The sequence below is a fragment of the Strigops habroptila genome, chromosome 6 (genome assembly GCF_004027225.2).
Source record: "Strigops habroptila isolate Jane chromosome 6, bStrHab1.2.pri, whole genome shotgun sequence".
NCBI classification, from domain to species: Eukaryota; Metazoa; Chordata; class Aves; order Psittaciformes; family Psittacidae; genus Strigops; species Strigops habroptila.
Genome location: NC_044282.2, coordinates 7,549,755 through 7,574,693, shown reverse-complemented (window position 1 = coordinate 7,574,693; position 24,939 = coordinate 7,549,755).

Genomic DNA, 24,939 nt, shown 5'->3' with positions numbered 1-24,939 from the left:
ACTTCAGCAGTGAACTCAGTGGTGGATCACAGAGTTATTCTTATGCAAGAAAACATTTATAAGCTATTTGTGAGCCATTTGTTTTGTCTGTAGTCTTGAATTTAAATTAATTCCATGCTCCTTTGTGAAACATTCATTGACCAGGAAGAGAAGCTTGAACTTCAAAATAATCCCATAGCTACCCAGTTCTTCACAGGAATTCCATTACTTGTAGCTTTAGGAGAATGACTTGCTGTGGCTAATTCCTTTTTGTTGACCTCTAAGTTTAACAAAGATTTTTCCATGTTGCCACTTTCACAGGCCAGTGTGAATGCCCTTTTTTCATGATGCCTTCTTTTAAACAGAATCAGGGTTTGAAAAGTCCCCTTGGAAATGAGAACGTGTCCTGCCACATGCTCTATGAGGAAGAAGGAATACCAGGGTGACTGACGGAGGTTTTGTGTCCTAATATAAAGGTACAGGCTTTCTGTAAAAGGGGACAGAGGAAGAGCATTTCTTTCTCCATATGTGGTCTATTAGAAAAGGTTGGTTATAGTCTCATGGTAAACTTGGGTTGCCCTCTTCCCATCACCTTGATTCCACTCCTGAATCTCAAGACAGTGAATGCAGCAAATGACCCACCTCACACGAGTTAATGTTTTAGCTGTCTCAGAGATGGGCCCCGCAAGGATGTCAGCTTTGTATGGGGCAGGCACAATGTAGCCATCTCATAGGGTTCAACTGAGCACATGGTATCCTGGCCCCAATACCAATCATTTAAACTGACTGTGACCTGAAGATATGAGATGCTCATTAGAGGCCTTAGTAGCCTAATATCATCAGTAGATTGAACAAAGCTGTTCTAGTCTTTGCCAGCACAAACATTAATAAATGGGACCATGTCAATAAAAGTTTCCACGATGAACCCATAGAATGAGGCACTTATAGACTATTATAAACAATTTGCCCCTTCGTGGTTCTCTGTTATCAGGCCCAGTGAAAGCCTTGATAAGCCTTGCCTCTTTAGGAATCATTAATTTCCTTGGAAATTTAAACAGCTGTCACTTGTGATATTCTTCAGGTGTACATGTGGGAAAGATTAGCTAGTGTTTATAATCCAATCTGTTCATTAAGTGCCTGCCCATGTGGAACCTCCTTCGCAGGCTGAGAGTCCGGCTTGCAAATCTCCCACAGATAATTGGAGGCAGCCATGAATTATGCGAATGAGCTGTCGACAACAGGGATTGTGAGGCCTTACTAATATCAGCTGGTCTTAGTACAAGGGTTAATGATTTCTCACAAAGGGGATTTGGCCTCTCTGGGAGCATGTGCTTAGTCCTTATGAACAAGGATAGCCAGGTTGATGGCTTGTGCTTCCTGCTTGGACTGCTGTCCTTTCAGCTTGCTCTTGCTCTCTGACATGACACCTTTCTATAGTACAGTGAAATGCCTCATACTGGATTAAGGCCATGTGAAGTAACTGATAGGTTTTAATGGCCCCAGCCGACCTCACCTGGAACACTTACCCACACTTCCTCTGCCCAAGGGCTTCCTATAAGATCAGGAATGGGCACCTGGTCCAGTCCTGAGCTATGCTGTAGGCATGCCTGTCTCCAGCTCTGCCTCCCTAATGTACCCTGGACCTACTCTGTAGTTAGCTTATATCCTGCTTGGGCCTTTCAGTCATGTCGCAGATTACCTCCTTTTGCTCCTGACTGGAGCCAGTGGATGGATCCTGGCCCTGATTAACCACTTTGTGGTGGGACGTTGATGGTCCTTGCTATAGCCCCTGGCACTGCCTGCTATGCTCAGCCCCCATGGGATGGTGCCTTGTTGGTGGGGGCACAGCCTGTGCTGCGATCACCCTTGGCTGCTGACTTGTCCTGCTTCATAAGGTAATCCTGTTCTTGCTGCTTCCTGACTGTAACCCTCTGATAGATACAAGTTTCAGGTCCTTGTCTGTGCTGCTTCATTGGGAGCACACTTTCTCTGTGTCCCTTGGGCCACACTCTAGTGTTGAAGATGCTACTGAAGGTCCTGGTTCAATGGCCATGATGGAAGGAAGTCAAGGGGACAAGTGTCGTTGGGTAGCAGTGTTCTCTAAAACAGTGCCATAGCTCAAGGCATCAGGCACTTGCGCTACTATGTCCTTAAAAGCACAAGTACTTTTAAACACCTACTTATTTCCAGTCTTCCTCATTGTGTAATTCCACTCAGGCAGCAAGATCAGTCATCATCACGATACTTGGCATATGATCACTTAGCATGAGCTAAGTGTTTCAGAAGGCTCATGGTTTTGTTAAAGAAGGAGAGAGCATCTGACGAAGTGCAGCCTCTGCCACTGAAGCTACTGGGATTGGAAACTGTTAAATGCCTTGCAGAGGATAGAGTTTAAATAACAAGTCATTTTCTCAGTTTACTTCTTCTTCATTATTCTAAAAATGTAGTGTTTGTTTTTTTCATTCCCTGACCCCTACTCTTTCTTGAAGTGAGATTTCTTCTTCCTTGTGGGATTGATGCACCCTCAGCAAGTTTGCTGATGACACTAAGCTGTGTGATTCAGTTGATATGCTGGAGGGAAGGGATGCCATCCAGAGGGACCTTGACACACTTGAGAGGTGGACCAATGCCAACCTCATGAAGTTCAACAAAGTGAAGTGCAAGGTCCTACACCTGGGTCGGGGCAATCCCAGGCACAGCTACAGGTTGGGCAGAGAAGAGATTCAGAGCAGCCCTGAGGAGAAGGACTTGGGAGTGTTGGTTGATGAGAAACTGAACATGAGCCGGCTTCAGCGTGTGCTCGCAGCCCAGAAGGCTGACCGTATCCTGGGCTGCATCAAAAGAAGCATGTCCAGCGGGTCAAAGGAGGTGATCCTGCCCCTCTACTCTGCTCTCGTGAGACCCCACTTGGAGTACTGTGTGCAGTTCTGGTGTCCTCAACATAAGAACGACATGGAGCTGTTGGAGCAAGTCCAGAGGAGGGCCACGAGGATGATAAGGGGGCTGGAGCACCTCCCGTATGAAGACAGGCTGAGAAAGTTGGGGCTGTTCAGCCTGGAGAAGAGAAGCTGCATGGAGACCTCTTAGCAGCCTTCCAGTATCTGAAGGGGGCCTGCAAGGATGCTGGCGAGGGACTTTGCATTAGGGACTGTAGTGATAGGACAAGGGGTAATGAGTTTAAACTTAAACAGGGGAAGTTTAGGTTAGATATAAGGAATAAGTTCTATACTGTGAGGGTGGTGAGGCATTGGAACATGTTCTCCAAAGAAGTGGTAAACGCTCATCCCTGACTGTGTTAAGGTCAGGTTTGAACAGAGCCTTGGGCGACATGGTCTAGAGTGATGCATCTTTGCCCATGGCAGGGGGGTTGGAAGTGGATGATCTTAAGGTCCTTTCCAACTCTAACTATTCTATGATTCTATGCTTCTAAGTTCCTAACAGTCAGCTTAAATACAATTCTCTCAATTTTCCTTCTCTTTCACTGCTTATTGTTAAACCATTGCCTTTACAATGAAAAGAGAGAGGCTGTATCTCATTTCAGGGTACACCCAAGCCTGTTTTAGACAGACTGCAAGGACTGCTGGGCCTTCAGCCAAAATCTCTCATCTAGGCCAGGATGGAAGATTTGGGTTTTGAGTGAGAGTTTTTGAAGGGATGGGTGGAGGTGCACATCGATAAAAGTCATGTTCTGGCTTTGAAGTACTTTTCTGGATATAAACAGATTCTGCATATACCACACACTGATTCTGGAATTTGTGCTACTGCCTAACCTCCTTGACTAAGAAAGATTGATCTTTGATTTTCAGATGGGCTCCATTCTTGCAGCAGAAGTCTGCTCTGACCCATCACATAGATCAGAAGAATAAGTCAGTGCAAACTCTGAAGGTGTGCCAAGTACTAGATTGGCTCAGCAATGCTCAGTTTCATTGAACTGTTTTTATATTTTCTGTGATGTTAATTTATTGTGGTCAACAGGTTTGCCACTGAATCGTGAAACAGTGGACTCTGGGGTATATCTTCAAGAGCATCGTAGGTTAACTATGTCATTACACTTATTGATTAATTTCAAACAATGGTTAGATATTTATGCTTTAGAGCAAGGACAGGATTTGACAGAACAACAAATGATTGAGTAAGGCAGACTGTATGTTGGACTATGTTAAGGGAAGCATAGCTAGTTGATCAAGGGAAATTATAACTACCCTTTACTTAGTGCTTGGAAGGCCACACCTGGGATACAGAGTCTAGTTTTGGCCCCAGTTCAAGAGGGAGAAAATGGAGTGAGACTAGAGAGGCTACCAAGCTGGTTGGGAGCCCAGAACACATCACCTCTGAGGAAACACTGAGAGAGCTGGGCTTGTTTCTTCCCAGCAAAGAGAAGCCTAAAGGGTGATCTAATAGCAGTAGAAATAATTACATAGATGACAGAGCTAAACTTTCATCTTTTGTAGCAAAGTATATAAGAAGGCTCAATGGACACAAAATGTGGCTTTGGAGGACATTAGGAAAAAACTTTTTGACTGCAAGGGTAGCATATGGGAACCAGGTAGTGTGTTATGGAAGCCAGACACTTCTTATTAGTAAGAAATCCAGTGAAAGGACAAGAGGCAATGGGTGCAAAACGAAGTACAGGAAAATCCACTTTAACTTAGGAAAAAAAAATTTTTATGGTAAGGATGATCAAATATTGGAACAAGTTGCCCAGAGAGATTGTGGAAATATTAATCCTTGGATAATTCAGAATCTGACTGGGGAAGGTCCTGGACAACCTGCTCTAGTTCACCCTATTCTCAGCAGGATGGTGGACTAGGCAACTGTGAGAAGTTACTTCCAATCTCAGCTATACTCTGGTCCCCTGAATTTTGTCTTTTGTTGCTAGATTGGTGAGAATGTGGAACCTTGCTCCCCTCCCACCCTGAGTATACTATAGATAAAATCAACTTTTGATTATCCAAAAGTGGATTTTCAGCTTGTGTGTTAACTGTGAAACTCATGCAGAGACATCAAACCTACCTCAGTTTGAGCCAACTCTGGTCCAGAACAGTCTCTCTGTGTGGTGCCATACATCACTAACTTTGGTGGGAATTACTTGAATGACTTTTCTTGAATATACCCTTAAAGTACAATCTGGTAGTTTAAATCAGCTGTATTTTGACACTGTTTGGGTAGTATTAGCTCTGTAATAATCTCAAGAAATTAAGATGCATCTTTATTTAAAACTTCCTAACAGTACAAGGTTGGAGTTTGTTTAAAAATCAGATTTCTATTGGTGTCATACCTTATCTTCTCTCCCTATATATGTCAGAATATGCTCAGTTTTAAAGACACAATTTATGAAGGAAGCCACTTTTCATAAGAGGATATAAAATGTAATCCACATGTGTCACCACTGTGGAACTCTTACCTGATTCTTCCTCACAGGTGTATCACAAGCTGCTTCTGCTGAATTTTCCTGTAGGCTCTTAAACATAAAAGAAATAATCCAAGCAGTTTTACCCAGACTTCAGCAATTCATTTTTTCTAGCTAATTTCAATTTTAAGGTGCCCATCTCCCGTTAAAATGCACTACTTCAACACTGTACGATCTTTCTGCTCAGTTTCTGAAACTGCAGACTTGGTAAATTGTTCTTAGCGGGAAGTCTTCCAAAGCTTGCAGCTATACAGCTATACCGTTCAAAACACAGATTAAAACTATACAAAACACAGATCTTTAGTATATACATTAATGTCACTACATTGATATTGCACTACTTACTGGAAATTACTTGATTAAAAAAAAAATTAAAATGATTGTGCAGGGTAGCCAGGAAATAGTGTGAGGATGGCCATTGCATTTGCACAGAGAAAATAATGACAAATATGAACACCTAGGAGGCTGAGCCCTACTACTCTCTTTGACTGTGCAAGCGGATGGCCAACTTTTCCTCTGCCACTAAAACACAGTATCTTGCAGAAAAAGTAGCTTATGTCAAATTGCCTTAAAAAACCAGTTGCACTCCAAGACTACTCACTCTGCCTTTGACAGAAAGCTTATCTTAAAACCTGTTTACTTTGACAGTGGTAAACAGTTTATAAGAACAAATTGAGTGAAAGAGGACCTAACCGCTTCTTCTCACACAGTGATCTTATCAGTGCATCCTTACTTAGTGGTGATGTCTCTTAACACTACGTTGCAATTACTGATCTTTGCTGCTCCCAGTCGGAATCCAGGGCTACGTGAGCCTCTCCTTTTGGTCTTTATTAAAGACAAGTAATTAATCTTGTGAACTGAAGGAGGAGAAAGACTCTATCTGACCACTTTTTTTGTATAGTGATTAGTAAGTAGTTCAAAAGGGCACTAGACATTGAAGGCTTGTCAACTCTAATATCATTTCAGTGACTCAGCTGCATTACATTGACAGTTAGATGGGAGAGGGTGACCATGCTGTGCTATGTACTGACCTCAGTGCTTGAGGTGTGTTGGACCAGGCTGCAGCAGACTGCAGCTGTAGATGGACATCCTTATCTCTGGATCATGGTAACGCATAAGCAAAAATGTGCCTCACAGCTGAGGCCCCACTGTGGATGTGGAGGCACTTAGGGAGCTTTAATACATTGAAAAACATAACAGAGGTGCCCACTGAATTTTAGATGCCTTCATGATAAGGCACTGCTGGATAACAGCTTTCTTCATAATTTTTCTAGGACCTAAGTTTTCTCTACATTCCATCCATCCTGGGTGCTCTCGGTCCTTCTCAACAAATTGGAAGCAAGTTTTTTTTGCATAACTGTTATATTTTGATACATTCAGCATAAGCATTTTAATGAAGTTTTGGAATTCTGTTTCCAGGATGAAGTTTGAAATTTTGATATATTTTCTTTTCAGTTCCTCCCTTTCCTTGGCAATCCCCTGCTAGCATTAGATTAAAGTATTTGCCTTTCTGAATCATGGCCTAAATGGTTACAGCTGTTGAATCATCCCAGGCTAATCATGATGAATTATGGTATCTGATATTCGAATAGACTTAGCTCTCTCTTCATTTAGCTTTGTAAATCACTTTGCCTATGACTACACAACTTTTGGTACGCAACCATGCTCATGGCATGCTCCCTGACACAGCTGCTTCCGAGGCAGCTCATGGACAGCCTGTCTGGGCAAATCAGGTGGTCAGATCAAGGCTGTGGGATGCCACCTGTTGGGGTGGTCTCTAAGATCACCTGGGGCCAACCTTGCAGATTATCTGCCTGTCTGTAGGAACTGCAAAGCTGGTGCTGTGGTCAGCCACAGGATGCTTCTCCAGGCTGTGCCAAGAGCAGTGACAGCAACCAGGGCCACCCAGGAGTCCAGAGCACATGAAACATCCATGTAGAGGAGGCAGGTTCAAGGTCAAGCTGTGAAGTCAAGGCAGTAGGCAATGGTCAGGCTCAGGCACAGCTGCAAGCATCACTTGGGCAGAAATCAAGGGTGAGGGTCTGAGCTTGAAAGCAGCTCCCAAGGAAAGAAGGGTAGAAACCTGCTTCTCCTTCCTCACAGCTCTCTGGCTCAAGGCCACACAGCTGTCTCAAAAGCTGGCCCTAAGACCAGGCAGCTACGCCTTGGCAAAGAGGCAGGGAGGAAAGAGGTTGCACGCCTGACAAGCAGTGTAGCCTTGCCTTTGGAGATAGCAGGATATAAGCTCTTGTGTAACATGGCTCTCCCATTCTGAAAACAGGTTTTCTAGTGTTTGCATTGCATTTGGAAAACTTAGCACAAGATGTATAGGCTAAAGTTTCTTATCTTATATCACACTGTCTTTGAAAGCACAACTGGGCCTGGCCTAAGACCATGTGGCTTTGTGGGTCATAAATCTGTGTAGCACAGACCATACCCAAAGACTAAAAAAAGATCTTAAACAAGCCTTCAATATTTGCATATAACAAGTCATCAACACTTTCTACATGCAGCTGGATTCCTCCAAGAGTGATTCATAACTCTTACACTCTAAAACCACTCAGAAGTCCAAGTTTTCTCAGGCAGATTGCACAAGTGCTGAGTTTTTCTTCCTTACCAGATTTAACTATGGTAATGATACAGAAGAACCTGCATTTGAGGTAAAGAATAGAAGCACTGGCTATTTGGAGGGCACTGTTTGGACTCGCCTCGATTATCTGCAATGCAACAATTCCATATATCTTGTCTAAATGTTGAGTTTCAAACTCTGAGGTGCTGGAACCACACTGATACTTTTTTCTTTTTATTTATAGGCTACATTGATGTTGCAGGCGATATTCACACTGAAGAGTGCCTTCTGATCAAATGAGGTGGATTTGCCTGGTTCTGCACTGCTTACATCTCAACTATTTGGGAGGATAGGTCTTGTCCTTGCTGCACATCACCGGTGTGCACTGTGCTACAAGTACAACCTCTTCCTCTCTTATACAGACACCATTGGGCCATGCTGATGAGTAGCACAATCTTCACTCCTCTTGGAAGGTGTGAGCCCTGCCTTGTGTGGGATAAGGAGAGAGAAATGTGCCAAGAGAACCAGAATTGGGATGGATGATGGGCAACCTGTCCACAAAGTCTCAGTGCTCAGATTTTTCAGCCAAAAGAATTATTATCTTGGTAAATACTAAAGCAGAGAATGAATGCAGAGTATGCTGTATTCAGCAAGAATGTGGAGCTGACACAGGGATGTTGATTAGCATTGAACAAAGTGGTTCTTACGGTCCCTGACTTGCAGTGAGAGAGGGGCCCTGGCATAGATGTATGTTGTGTGCACAAACCCGCAATTCTTCTGGGTCCTTCAGTCCTTGAGGTGGTGATTGCCTTTCTCCCCTCAGACTCTCATTTACACCCTCCTCACCTGAGAACCCACAAAGTCTACTAAGAATCTTTTACCCCTATAGCACAGAGACATTCCTATTTCTATAAACTTGGAGGATTCCTGTAATGCAATACAATAATTTCACAGCTTAATAGAGCATTCTTTTGTTCCTGGTTTTCAGTTTAATTGAAGTAACATATTAGGAAAAAAGAGTGTGTCTAAAAACTCTTGGAAGATACAACTTGAGCTATAACAAGCATAAGCGAAGTGCCTGCAAAGGTTTACTTGTGTTGTTTCTCTTGCAGCAATTGCAATAACCATATAATGTGCATGTGAGCCTTCAAGGAAGCTTGTCCTGAAGGCTTCAGAAATGGTGATTTAAGTGCTACTGCCCGTAAATAACTATTTCCCATGACTCACATTTACTGGTCTTGAGCCTTCTGTTCTGATTTTTGCTAATTTGTAAATGTAAAGCCCACACTTCAAAGATAAATCTATTGGGATGCTCTAAGATAGTGTTTTAAACCACAATAGACTAAAGGATCCATTTTATATGATCAGAATATATTTTTCATAAATCATGTTTCTTTGTATTGGCATATGAAGCTCTATCGCTTGTGTGTCTAACTATACGATGTGTAAATCATCTTGCCGATGCCAGCATCCTAAGAACCAGGTATGTGAAAGAGCTTTTGCAAATAATACTTCTTGCCCTTTGACCATTTAAAAACCAAACCAACCAAACAAAAAAATCTGCCTGAAGCTAAGATGTGATGTTTAACTCAACAGGGGGTTTCCAGGGCTTGGGTGAATTTTAACCATCCTTTTTGACATAAGTCAAACTGTGCAAAGCAATGAAATTCTGATTGCCGTGTGGCGAGACGACTGGATAGTGTTACAGTTCCCTCATTAAGAGGTACTGGAGTTAAGCAGGGGGAGTTGAACTTTCCTCTGTATTAAAACAACAAGTGTGGGAGACGAGGAGAGCAAGCTGGAGTAAGGGAGTTCACCTTATAACAACAAAGACTTAACATGCAGTATATCAAGTCTCCTGAACTTTGTCCTGCTTGGTAGTTTATCAGGCAACCAAGATGAATAAAATAGCAAAGAAAGATTTAAATCTGTCCTGATTTCAATCTTCTGGACTAATTTTCCGCTTCATTCTTTTTCTGTTCTATCATTTCATTGCTACGTGTTCCCCCTCCTCAAGAGATGTTCACAGTTTATACTAGTCTTAGAGTTCAAAATACATACAGATCCCATTAGTGGAATAAAACACAGCAGAGATGGGTGAGATAGAAGGCAGGAGTTTTACTAACCTAATGATGATTTCCCCTTTTTCAGCATTATATCCAATTTACGTGAAAAAATAAACATGGCTTAAATAGTCTCCACTAATTCTTTTTGTTGATGTTAACAGTACCCAACCTCTGTTCAAATCCATGACAACATATCCATGGCTTTTTGGAAACAGCGAAGAATTTTCATACCACCAACACATGAATAGCACTTATAATATGAAGCGACACTCTCAATCGAATTGTACATAAAGTCTGAATGAAAATTGGAAGAGTGACATTTGAGTTCACAAAGTGAAGAAAGATCAGCATATTATGATTGCTGGGCTTTGATTCCAGAAGAGGAAAAAGACTCCACAACAGCTGACACGACCAACATTCAACCTTGCTGAATTACTTAGAATCAATCAGTCCCAAAATATTTTGCCCTAGAAAAAACCCAAATGATTGAAATCTTGATGTTGAGACAAAATCAAGACACTGGCAAACACTTCTATCTATTATAGCTGAATGAAAGCAAGACAAGGAAGATAATTATGCAGTTTGTGAGCAAAGGAACTGGTGAAACTTGGTTTCATAAGGAAATGTGTCCCAGGTTGTGACCTACTCTCCTTGGGAACTGCAGCTCCCTCTAGTATCTTTTAGCTTCTCTTTCCCATGTGCTCATGCTTGATTACAGCCATGCACGGACTGACTGGCTCCTCTGTATGCATAGATTGATTAGATAGATGGGTACACCTTCTTGGTTGAGCTGTAACAGTCTTTTATTCAGAGACGGCACTAATTCAAGGTTTTGTAAGTATTTTTGACAGTATAGCAAAGTGCGGAGTAGGATACTGCAGCTTATGCACAGCAAATGTACGCACACAGTGGTAGAGAAGGGATAAGAACCTGGTTCACTTGCACTGAGTATGAGTTTCAAACACTGTCAAAGCTTGAGCAAAGCAACAGTTTTCCCAGCCAGACTCTGTGCGTTGCTAATGGGGCCTGCAACGGATAGCGGCCGCAAGGATTGTCTTCTCTTCTGACACAGAATCTTGAACAACTTTGCATCTTTGTGTCTAAAATGTGCCACAGGGTTAGAAATCAGTAACAGAGGGCTGATAAGCAGTCTAGAGGACAACCTTAATCACATTTTTTCTTCGAAGAAAATAGAAGAATTTTACCCAGTGATGCTCCCTCAATGCTTGGAATCACTGTGTTTCCTAAACAACTTATTCACTTGTGGGTTAGATAAGCTAGTGTCTGGGCTAATAGCCAGAGCTCAAAAGAGCAAAGAAGCAGTCATACACTTAATTTTTCCTTCCTAAATTTTCTGCTTTTTGATTTATCTTGGTAAGTGTTTCATTGTGTGGCGCATGTATGGCTCTCCGATTACTCAGCTCTGGTGTGCAATGCTTCTTAAGAAAGTAAATTACTCAGAGCAGGGACCTCATGCTTCTTTATGGCACCAAATACAATAAGGAATACAACTGGCTTCAACTACTGGATACTGCAGCAGCATTAACATTTAAAACAAAGCGTTATTCTGTGAACCTGTATGTTTGAAGTCTGGCCCATGTAGATTCTCTCAGCAGTCTGTAGGGTCTGTACTGAGAAGGCAAATTAATATGTTTCTCCAACAGAACAAGAATGCATTCTCCATTGCTTTGGGTAACATCACCTGATAAATTCATTGCAGGCACTTCCAACGTATTGTGTGACTGGATGTATCTGCAGTGTAACTAGGAAAAAGAGAAATTTTTAGCCTGGATGCTTGACCTAGTAAATACTTACAATCTAACATAAGCCCCAATTCAGTGAGGTACTTAAGCACATACCTAAATACCCACATGAATAAAGTCAGCCACACTTTAACTGTCTTGTTGAATCTGGGCCATACAGAAGCTGAACACATCAAGCAACTACCCACATCAAGTTCCCGTAAAAGAAAATTGATTTCCAGAGTGTATTCCCTCTAGCTGTTAACACTGGAGAAGAATGAGTGATAAAATTTCTGCTACTTCTTCTTCTTGGATAAAGGCTGTGTGGATGTACTTACGTTCACTGAAATATTTTCTCTCTTGTATTAAAAGTGATTTGTGAATTTTGGGAACTAGGCCAGATTAATATGAAATAAAGATCCATGTTTTTTTGTATTATTTAGACCCTGAATCTTTCATAATATGAGAAATAGTCAAGTAGGAGGATCCTGATAAATACAATAAATAATGAAATAGATGGAAATTAGTTACAGGAAAGCCTGTTGGATCTGATTGAATTCAGTGGCATGTCTGTTCTGTAAGTGGTTTGGCAGCCTGTGGCCTAGTCCTACTTTTTCTGTGTGAAGCCTACCATTTTTAGAGTGAGGAAACACTGCTTTGGAATATAATGGCTAGTTAGCCATTGACTGGTCAGTATTTTGGTGTGTGTTTTGTTGCCATTTTGTAAAATATCAGTGCACTACAGTTGCGTAAGTTATCGTTCACAGATGCTTCATGGATGCAATACAGAAGACTTCTCTATCTGTGGATCGGCAATTTATCATACGTTCAAAGATAAGTGAACTTTGGACCACAGCCTTTTAAATTTTTATAAGGTTACTAAAGTTCTCTCTTAAAGTACAGAGTGCTGTCTTGGGATTTATACTACTACTATTGTATCACAGCATGAACACAGCAAAATCACTGCTTTTGCTGAAATGATTATTCATAGTGTGTTATAAAATAACCTCGCTATGTGAAATTGTTAATTCAGAATGCCCTCCGGCTGGAAACTATGATCAAACGCTATTGCAGTGTAAATGATCAGAAGGATCACCACTTTGCTACTATGTGAATAGCTACAAAACAGTATTTTGACTACTAGCCACGAAGGAGTCAGAATGAATCCTCAGAACATTAAGTCTTCTGGAGATCAGTGCTGAGAGGAAACTTTTTTTTTTTAATTATAATTTCTCTGGCTCGGCATAGTCTGATCTGTACTCATCTACCCACCTCTAAAAGTGTCTCCAGTTAAACCTGCTACTAGATCAGATGATAAAGCTATTCTAACTTGCTGTACAGAGCGCAGGGCAACCTTGCTATATAGCAGTGTAGACAAACTCATGGTTACCAGGAATACAGCAGTGCTATTGTTGCTGGTTTATCTGCATTGTGACAGTGCCTATAGACTGGGGAATCATTCTACTCTGTTCTAGCCTTTCTAGAAAGGGTTTAATCATCCACTTAAAGCAATGATTTAATCAGTGTGCTGAAAGCAGTGATGATAGTAAAAGAAAAAAAAAGGCCTGCATGGTTCCTTATGATATGGAATTTTTTATATATAACCCAGACATCAAAAGCTATGAGATATTAATGACTCTTTGGATGAGATTATAGCTTGGTACCTTCACAGCTTTGATAAGAAAGTGATCTTTTGGATTATGTATAGTTGTAAATGACTGCCTGAGGGAGAGAGTCAAATGACTTGGACTTCAAAATTTGTAGGAAACACTTTTTCCACACATCTTCAGTGGAAGTGTTGCTTGGATCTCCTCTGGTATCTCTAGTGGCCCAAGCTCTATCTATGCCTTCATACTCATGTCTGTGAACAAAGTCACTCTTAAGTTACTCTTTTATCAAAACTTTCAGTATAGCAATTTTTTATGTAGAACATAGTTGATCTTTTCAGACAATAAGGAACCAGAAGTATTTCCTCACTGGCAGCCAAGATAGACCTCATTCCTTACTTCCCTGGTCTTAAATCAAACCTGAAGGGCTTCATTTTGTATCTCCTCATTGACTTACTGGTCTAGGGAGACCATCCCTCTGAGGGACTTTGTTTCTGTGTTGAGCACTGGTACCTATCATCGACTTTGAGAAACAGCAGCTTGGAAAACTGGACTACTGTGAGGCTGAGCCAGGACTTTGATCTCAGCTTGTCAAATAGTGTTCATCTTTCTTATTATGAAACCCAAGCACATTACTTAGTTTCCCATTCTACAGTTATGCAATGTTTTCTTAAGACCATTATTTGAATATTCCTCTGAGTTGTGAATTAAAAGGTAATGCAAAGGTAAGATCCATTCCACAATTCCCAATGAACAGGAAGATTTCTGGACATGAAAGGAACTGGCCTCACATTTTTGGCTGGGGACTCCTGAAACCAGATGGTATAGATTTTGTACCTAAGCTTATTCAGCGTTTACTGCTGGCTGCTATATTAGTCCTGGCAGCTGCTTGGAAACCTCCTATCCCCCTGAAAATTAACACCTGGTTTCAGAAATACTGAAGTACAAGTGATGGAAAAACTATCTAGCTTCATAAGAGGAACATTCATGCATTATTAAATGGAAATTTGTCAGCCCAGAAGTAACTCCTCTTCCAGAAGCAAAAGGCAAATCTACTGTAAAAAGGTAACTTTGTGTCATGGAAAAAACTTATTCAAAAATAACAAATTTAACTGTTTATAAAGATATTTGTGTAAATAAATGCTACTATCTATGCATGGCTTAAATGTTTGGAAAATAATCATGGTGTCTTGAGTGTGAGGGAACTTCTACTGTCTTTCCCCTTTCCTGTTTTTGCCTCCTGCCCATGATCAACTCTATGCACCTCAGACTGTCTCTGAATAGATATTTTGACAGTGCAGTGTGAACTTCTGCCACATTTTTTTGGCAGGTAATGGGGGATGGGGCTTTGAGCAATATGGTCTTGTGGAAGGTGTCCCTGCCCATGGCAGAGGGTTGGAACCAGATGAACTTTAAAGTGCCTTCTAACCCAAACCATTCTATGATTATGTGATTGATTGTTAAATTGTTGGGCTTCCCACACTGCTTTTTCTGCATGTGTGGGCACCCATATGTCAGGCAGTGACTTCAATTTACAGATATTTCACAACCTGATTTTGAACTAATCTCCTATTTTTGACTGCTAATGTATGTCATTCAATAAAGACCTCAAAGAGCTTAAATGCCACTATTAAATTTACATTGTCTTTAGTTTGTAAAATTTAATGTGGTCATAATCATGTTTAAAACACACTTTCACATTACAAATCAAGGTTTTAGATAAGCCAGTAAGAAAAACACATGCTTTTTCTTAACAGCTGCAATTGCTCTTCCAGCTGTGCAATATGTTGATGCACTGGTACAGGGGTTGGTGTTTGCCTCTGCATCTGTTCACAGGAGAAGACATATGCATCCCTGAGTTGCATTCGGGCACACTGTTTTACTGAGATGTAGTGGAGCTGCACATGAAAACAACAGAGAAGGTGGAGAGTGGTACACTTTTGTAGCACATATTTGCAAGCTTGCCCTTCCAGCACTCTTGTCCTTGCACTCCATTATGAACTACGTTTTCTATTTTGGCTTTGACATGTGAATGAGTGCTAGTGCTCAGTCCACGTTTTCCTTGCCAAACATTTTACTGATCTCTGGAGTAAGTGGACAACTACTCATGCAGCTATTGAGGATTCTTTTTTTAACATTTTTATTATACTTCAGTTGGCAGTCAATGGGAGAAGACATCTTGTAAAAGACAAGCTGTATTTATTTAACGTATTACATAGTGACGATATTGGTTTACAAAGATAATAGATGCTGAGGTTGCAACTAGTCCTACAGAGTTCAGAAAAGATTCTGATTCTTTTGCAGCTGTAGCCTTTATTTGAACAATAAGAAAGATTGGTTGTATTTCAAACGTGAACTTTACTAACAAGAAATGCAAGACATAAATGTATATTAAACTTGTATCTCAGTAACTTATCAGCATGTTGCTTTATAGAACTATATTACCTGAAAAGGTCCAAGTTTCTGAGACAACAAATTATATTTCATGGGCATTTTATGTCTTAAGTTATATTTGTAGCTTTTATTCTTTGCATCCAAGAGGAAAATTCAAGTATATAAAAAAACTACCACGGGTGATTAGAAACTAAGAAGGAAGTGTTAACTAGAGAGTGGAAACGCTGGCTATCAGCAAAGTATCCTCAGTATCCTTAGCATCTTTTTCACAGGTACAGGGTGAGAACTTAGCACTAATAATTTTCAGATGCTTACTGAACTTTAAAGATTGGAGGAATATTTGGGATCACATGATGCTCTTCATGTATTAAAGTATTAAACTTTCATTTAGATTTGGAAAAGCATCTATGTGTTCTATCTGCTTGGAGCAATGGTTTTCAGGACTTATCCTAAGGAGAGGTTTTTCTGTTAAATGTGTACATAGATTTGCTGACCGGAGCAGATAATAGGACTGATTCTGGAAAAACAGTATTTGTGATATCATAAAATCATAGAATCACAGAATAGTTAGGGTTGGAAAGGACCTTAAGATCATCTAGTTCCAACCCTCCTGCCATGGGCAGGGACAACACACACTAAACCATGTCACCCAAGACTCCGTCCAACCTGGCCTTGAACACCGCCAGGGATGGAGCATCCACAACCTCCCTGGGCAACCCATTCCAGTGCCTCACCACCCTCACTCTACAGAACTTCTTCCTTATATCTAACCTAAATTTCCCCTGTTTAAGTTTAAACCCATTACCCCTTGTCCTATCACTACAGTCCCTAACGAAGAGTCCCTCCCCAGCGTCCTTATAGACCCCCTTCAGATACTGGAAGGCTGCTATGAGGTCTCCACGCAGCCTTTTCTTCTCCAGGCTGAACAGCTCCAACTTTCTCAGCCTGTCTTCATATGGGAGGTGCTCCAGCCTTCTTATCATCCTCGTGGCCCTCCTCTGGACTTGTTCCAACAGCTCCATGTCGTTCTTATGTTGAGAACACCAGAACTGTACACAATACTCCAAGTGAGGTCTCACGAGAGCAGAGTAGAGGGACAGGATCACCTCCTTTGACCTGCTGGTCATGCTTCTTTTGATGCAGCCCAGGATATTAATGCCTGTACCTGGTTACACTGATTTATGATATGCCAGAACACAGGTAATGCTGTATAAAACCATATTAATCATCTAGTTATGCATACAACAATTCATATGCCTGATAGGTTCAGTCAGACATTTCTAGTGCAATACAGCACATTCATATATTGCAGACTTCAAGCTATCAGAGAAATGTTAGAACTGGAATCAAATCTCAAAGACAGAACTTCCAAACCCAGTCTTGTGCTTTCTTGTGAGTAGGTATTTGTGGGGCCAGAATGCAGAAGTTCCCATTTAGTGCTAAATCCAGTTTTATATATGTATGGAACAACGTCCCCAGAGGAACACAATCTAAATCAAAGCTCCGATCCAGATGCTGCTGCTAGGAGAATTCGTATTTTTCATACATACAGCTATATAAATACATACAACACATTCTCCCACAGATTTTTGCTCAGACCTGTAGCAATTTACTTGCAGGTTTAATTTTGTTGCTGTGCTATTGCACTGTTGTTTCTCTTTGGGTAAGGTAGAGTCAAATTTTGAAATGAAACTGTTCCATTGAAGATTTAATAGATTTCTTAGCCTGTGCTTGCCCCCTGACATCTTTGAGTGTCAGACGGTATAATTCTGAGCTCTGCTTAAAATCTGAGAGCAGTTTAGTTCCACAGCTGATACTGCCTAAATTAAACCATGGCAAAACAAGGAATGAACAAAACCAGTCGTTCACAATGGCTGAAGCACAGGGCATTGCCTGTGGACCAGACTCTGTATCCTCAACTTCCAACTAATACTTTCTACTTTCTATTCTGTATCATACCTTTGTGGTTAGTTACATTTGTCCTGGGAGAAGGATCCTCAGTCCATTTCCTCCTTAAATTTTGGGGATGAAAACTGCATTCCCTACCTCCCAGAAGCATGCCCCAGCCACCAGACTGTGGACCTTCAGAGACATCTACTTCCCATTCTGCCTGCTGAAATACTGTTGCTGTAGGAAACTGGACATGATTCAGAACTATAGAAAGAAAAAGCACAAGCAGCTGATCTTCTAGGTCAGTGGTAAGGACAGTCTCCAAGCACGGGGGAAATCTGTGTTCTGGACATTGGTCCTGGCTAGTTGGAGCACAAAATAAACCCCAGAAATACTTCTGACATGGACCAGCCTCCTCGTTGAGTCGGATAGTTGAGCTTTTCTAATTCTGACATGCAACTTCTTGTTTAGGACTTTCAGCCCCACTGACAAAAGTTCCACAATCATTACGGCATTAATCCATGACTACAGGTACAGTATGCTAAATTGGAGAAGAGACAGGCACGAACTCTGATAAGCAATAGTAGTAACCAGTCTGTTTACAGCGTGAGACTCGCAGGCACAGCTCTGGCCTGAGCCAGCTCTCCCAGTCTGGCCTGGACACAGCTCACAGGACGGTGCGTGGCAGGATTTGTGGGGAGATTGACTAGATCACCTTGTATTTAGGAAGAAGATAATTTAGCCATAGGTACCTGAGCTGTAGCATGTCTCTTGCTCTCAGACCCAAGAGTAGGCGTAACATTCTACTCCTAGGTACAGACCTAGCTGTACAGACCTAATGAGATCAAAAAGCAGAGTCTTATTCTGAATGAACAACCAGATTCTGCTGTTTGGGTCTACTAAAGGCAACTCACAAATAAAGAACAGATGCAAAAAAAAAAAGAAAAGGACAACTATTCCAAATTGTCCTCTGTGCTGGGAATCATGAAGAAAAACAGTAAGGCTGTGAACTGTACATCCAGATACTGATGCCTGTGGCTTCATTACATAAACATACATACTTCTGCACCATATTTCAGGACCCCTGTAGCTAAGGGCAAATGAAGATTTGCCATCCACACATAGAATTCACACGTGTAATAATTGTGGCAGAAGGCAATTGTTAAATTTATTTTGGAAATAAAAATCAATTTACTTCTCTGTAAAAAAAAAAAGTAATAGGAAAAACTAATTAAAGTGCAATCCTGGTAATTACTGAAATCAGTGAGAGTTCTGAGTTCACAAGGCACCCAAATTGGATTAATCTGCTGAAATATAATGTTACAAAGAAACATTTAAAGTCTATGCATTCATGAACATGTGTTCTATGGTACAATTTTGTTTAATCTTCAGAGGCCTCTCAGAGGCCTCTAAATTTAATCTTAGACAAACTGGCAAACTTTTGCCTGACCAAAGAATGCCAAATAAAGCCTAAAAAGGGATTGTTAGGATCAGAATTACTCGTTGTCTCCAGCTGCTTTGTTCTACACTGGTATTGTAAAGATGTCATAAATTCAGCTTAATTGGAGAGTTAAGCTAGGTTTACAGCTGTTTCGCTTACTTGTAGCACTGCAAAACAGCTGAGCATACCAATGCGTATGGGCCTTTGACCAACTGGCATTTAAACTAGAATGCCCCCAAAGGAACTGTGTGTAGGCTGAGCTTTCCATATTCTTGTACACAGTTTTATTTTATTTTTTCTCCTGATGGCTCTCTTCCAGGACACTTTGCAGATAAGAGTAGACCTAGAGATATGACTACATCATCAGATAGAAGTCAGTAGAATGCTAGAGAGATGCAAATACATCTTTCAAAACAGCAAGTATCTTTAGACCACTTCGAAAAACACGCTGGAAGAAAAAAAATCTTGATGTCAAGCATAACCATATTTTTATTCAGTCTGCAAGGCAGGGCAGAATTTAGTATCAATGTATTCCCATTTAAAAAAAAAACAACATCAAAAAAACCGAGAAAACCGCATACCTGCCACCTTTTTAGGAAAAGACCTGCTTCTGAACAGCAATTTTATGTTTTCCTCTCTGCTGTTCAATGGCAGCAGTGAGTAGTTGGTTTGTAGAGGGGGAAAGTGCCATCGGTCAGGATGGTAACTAGCAGCACTTGGAGGCTATCGACCTGCTTCAAGGGAACTGTTCCACAGTACATCTATACACAGTACATCTTCCAATATCTGAAAGGGGCCTCTGATGATGCTGGGGAGGGACTCTTCATTAGGAACTGTAGTGATAGGACAAGGGGTAACGGGTTTAAACTTAAACAGGGGAAATTCAGGTTAGATATAAGGAATAAGTTCTTTACAGTGAGGGTGGTGAGGCACTGGAATGGGTTGCCTAAGGAAGTGGTAAATGCTCCATCCCTGACAGTGTTCAAAGCCAGGTTTGACAGAGCCTTGGGTGATATGGTCTAGTGTGAGATGCCCCTGCCCATGGCAGGGAGGTTGGAACTAGATGATCTTGAGGTCCTTTCCAACCCTAACCATTCTATGATTCTACGATTCTATGATCTGGAAGCTGGTGAATCACCGCTGACATTAAGGAGTCGTAGCCCATACCCAGGCGAAGGTACTTAAGAAACATCACAGCAACCTTATTTACTATGAATAACATCACTGGACACTGAAAACCAAAGCTTAACCTTTGCTAATATTAAGACTAGGTAGTCTAAATATAAAATACCTATATGCAATACCTGAGAGGAAGGTGAGAGTCCTTAGAGCTGACTTCTGTTTTCCAAGTGTGTCAGCTATGCTCTTTCAAAAAAATCTTGTATTTGTGTTATGATTCACTCTGTGTTTTTGTGGGGTTAGCTTTGTTACAGTTGCATTTGTGCTGGTGCAAGTGGTGTGACTTTCAGCTTAAAATGGACCTTTTTCGTACCTTTGTTGTAGTTGAGTTACACTACATAAGCTCAGATAGGTAGCCTTATTGTGTTTAGAAAAAAACAGTAGGGCACCTCCATTTATTAAAACAGTTCTATTAGCTGCCGTGCTTCCATGCACAATTCTGGTTTAACAACAGGCTTACACAGCAGTTTGGGGTAGATGAAGAAAACTCGATATGGCTTCTTCTCTCCACAGACAATATGGTTACTCTTACATTAAATCTTCAATGCAGTTCCTTACAGCAGAGAGCAGCATCTTGCCTCTGTGCAAGGCTGTTGCTACAGCTGCTATCTTTTAGTTTTATTAACCTGAAGCGTTACACCCTTGCTATTTTAGTTTGAGTCAAGCACTGTTTGAAGAAAGTGTGTTTGTTCTGTAGCAACAGAAAAAGATCGTATCAGCAGTTGTTTATTTACAAAACTGTGGTCAAAGTTAAATTTATTTAAGCAATACTTACTGGTGTTGTTTTACATTAAAAGAAGTATACACAGGATCTTTCACTCTGTAAACTACCACTTTCATTTAAACACATTTGAAACTGTAAATGTTATCATCCCCGGAAAGCAAAATAATTGTAAGCTAATAAAAAAATTTTTAGCCCAATGGATAATTATGTTTGAAGTCCCTTTCTATACCCTATATAGCAAGATATTAAAAAAAGACCCCAAACACAAACCTACATTCCTAACAAAATTTGCAGCTAACCAACTGAAAGGAAAAGGATTTAGTAATACCAATACTTCACCATATTCTCCAAATAAGTACTTTTTTTTGTTTCTGCTACAGCAGCAGCAATTAAAAAAAAAAAATAAAAATCTTCCTTTAGGTACCTGCAGAAAGCTATTGATTATGAATACAATTTGGAATAGCTTCAAAGGGGTTTATATTTTGCTTATTATTGTTGTTTAAAAAAGGTGTTTGCAAATTTGAAGAGTACGACATAGAGTCATATTCAGGAAGATTTCTGTGCAATCAAAAGGAATGCAAGTCTTTTCGTAATGACAGAAACTAAACAGTAATTCTGTCCTTCACCAGAGTGTTTACTCTTTACTAATACAGAACTGACACTAAAATTTTCAATCACTTTTTTCCCAGAAAAATAGGTATTTGAACTTATGCATCCTACTCTTGATAGCTTGTATTAAATGATTAATTTCTTAACATAATTTTGAAGATGAATGTTTTTATGTCTGCTTGCTAATGAAGGTGGATCACTGAGGAACCACTTGTGGTAAATCATTTGGCATAAATTATATTACTTCATTCTCAGGTGACTGTGTGTTCCTTTTGGCAGTTAACAAAACATTTTCACTTCAGAAAATCCACATAGCAAAAAAAATGTATGCTGATCACAGCCTATTCTGAATTACTCATATTTTATCTGAAATATTGTTTTTAAACTCCTTTATTTGCTATGATGGTAAAAGAAATATATAAAAATTACTCAATTTTCTCCCTTTCCTGTCTTCTTGTCTGCAGAATACATGCCACCTTTGTGCACTAAAGACCACTCCTACTGTGTTATAAGTGTATTCCATACACCTGAAAGTCAGTATTTAAATCCTTGCTCCACTTTAGCTGCCATTCATCTTTGTTCTACTATGTTCCCATATAACAATAATATTATGGTTGGCTTCTGTCACATGAAGCGAGATTTAAGTAATCAGCAATCAAATCACATCATCTGAAATCTAACCTGTCTGCCACTTTACTGGTTCTCTTTGAATTCAGTTTGCTGCAATCTGTCATCAGCGGCATCAGATCAGATCAGATCTGCAGGCAGGCATCCCACTGGTTATCACCTACTGTTTATTAATTAAAACCCAAAAACAAACAAACAAAACCCAGCTATATTTATGTTTTGGCCTGAGATACACATGTGAACAGTTGTCTAATTGGCTTTAATGTTAAAAAATATGTGTGTACATCCCTTTGTACATTCACAGGGCATGCGGGCAGCACCAGGTGAGAAGTGGGCATTTTTCGCTTACAGTGGCCTCATGACCACTTCCACCACTACTTTAGGAGAGCTGAGGATTAATGACAATCAGAAACACCAGCAAGAGGCTAATTTTACTGCTGCAGGGGTTGATATCTCAAATCGAGATCACCCATTTTCCTCTGCAGCCATGGCCAGAACACAGGTGGAAGGATGCATAGCTAAGCAGGCCATTCTGTAGCACACCATTTAGCATGTTAGAACTGATATAACCTGAAGAGGGAAGGAAGGAGGAACTAGGAAAAATGCTGTGGCATATCAGACTTCTAGGATTTTCTTTCAGACTGGAGAAAAGTCGACAGGGAAAACACATGGTGCATGAAGGAGGTGAAGGCTAATGTCTCTTCTAGTGGGGCTAAAAGGTGTTGCTACCCTTCATGTGAAAAATAAAGCTAGGAAAAACTATTAGGCTCAGGCCTTCTTGTGGTCAACACCGCTGATCTATTCTCTCTGATAAATTTAATTAAAAAGTTGGCACTTGAGTAATATGTATCCATCTATTATCTTTGCTTGAGTTCTCTATTGATGGCCAGTACTGTTAAACATGTTATGCTAATTAGACCAGTTTTCAGTAAAGTAAGATCCCATGGAATGTCATTAAGTTTCGTGCTCTCCTTTCTTCTCTCTTTGTAATATATTTATAGAAAATATTTATTTTTTGGAAGGCACACAACAAGTATTTTTCATTTGCTTAGGTTTGTGAAAGCTTCTTGGAGAAGGTGGTCATTTAGGCAGGTCTGGATTAGCCGATCAGAGAAGAGGTGCTGGAAGATCAAAGATCCTTGTGGCTTGTATGTAGTTGTGGAAAGCATGACATCTGCAGAGGATAACATTTTTCCTTCTGAAGTTTGGGGGAGGAAATATGACTGGCATTAAATGGGTGTAGTAGGTCTGGGAGCAAAATGCAAACAATGTAGAAATCTAAACAAGCAATGAGAAAAGTCATGAACACAAAGTGGGTATCCGAAGTAATTATTTGTGGTGTTATTTATTCATCTTTATGGATTTCATTAGAAAAACCTAAAGGAAACAATTTTGTCTTACAGAATTAAATAAAGTATTGGACATATGTATCAATGTGATCCTGCGTTGAATTAATTCAGAAGCAGTGAAACTGATACACTTTTAGTTGGATACATGTCAAGTGCATGAGGAATATCTTTGAAGATGAGAGTGACTGTGGAGCTGTGATTTATATGCCTTTACTTCTTTATGAATGCAATCCCAACAGTTACAACAGGCAGATAGTGTCTGGCCTGTGGAAGCCAACTGACTTTAGGCAGGTTTTTCACAGCCTGATATGCACAGAGCTGATATGCAGAATGTCCTGAAAAATGTAAATGGTAACCACTAAAATCAGCAAATAGTCTGAATTTCAAATGTAGTTTATGGTGGTTTGCCTTTCTTATTTTTCACTGTTCAACACCGGGCCTGAAAACAGATAGAAATAGGGTTTAAAAAAAAATATATTAAAAAAAGTAATTTTAAAAATAATTTATCCTAGAGACTTCTTTCTTTTTTTCATGGAAATAAAAGGTGAATGCCAAGTACATCTTTGAATTTCTAGTATTTACTATTGCAATTAAGTTATTGTCATTATATAAATAGTGACAGCCACAATAGTTTCTTTTTAAAATCGCCATTTTCACCTTCTTTTTCAAGCAATAGATTTGCTTAAGTTCCATGGAGGAGAGAAAAACATACAATTTGCTCCTTTGTATTGTCTCTTTTCCTGTTTCTCTACAAAAGTATTCAACCGCACCTGAATTATTCTATATACAAGAGAAAGAATATACAGATGTAACAGGAGATTCAGTCTGTGTACTCCAAGCCCTATGATCAAGCCTATCAACTACATTATAGAAGAGTTTACTTTTGCTGAATTGTTATGCTCTGTTTTAGAGATATCTTTTCATCACTGAAGAAAACATCAAAAGATTTTAGGCTTTGACATTCATATCCAGGATAAGTTTCAAAGTAAGTCTTTCATCAACCACTGAAACTGGATTAGCACTAGAAAGTATTTAACAGTCTCTACCTGACTAGAGAAGAAACTGAAGGACCTTCGGCTTAGCAAGAATCTATAAAATGTGATTATTAATTTCAAGACATAACACATTTAAAATGGAGTTATGCAGTGTTCTTTGGGCAGGTTGATTCTAAAATTATGAACTGATGAAGAGCTGATGAAGAGTCTGACTGAAGATAATGTCAAAATCCAGAATCAAAATAATTAAACTAATAGCTATGAAGGACAGGCTAGGAGAGACAATTTAACAATTTAAGATGGGCTTATAAAAGTTTCAGGTCAGAAAGGAGGCACTGCTTTTTGATTGAATTTCTAA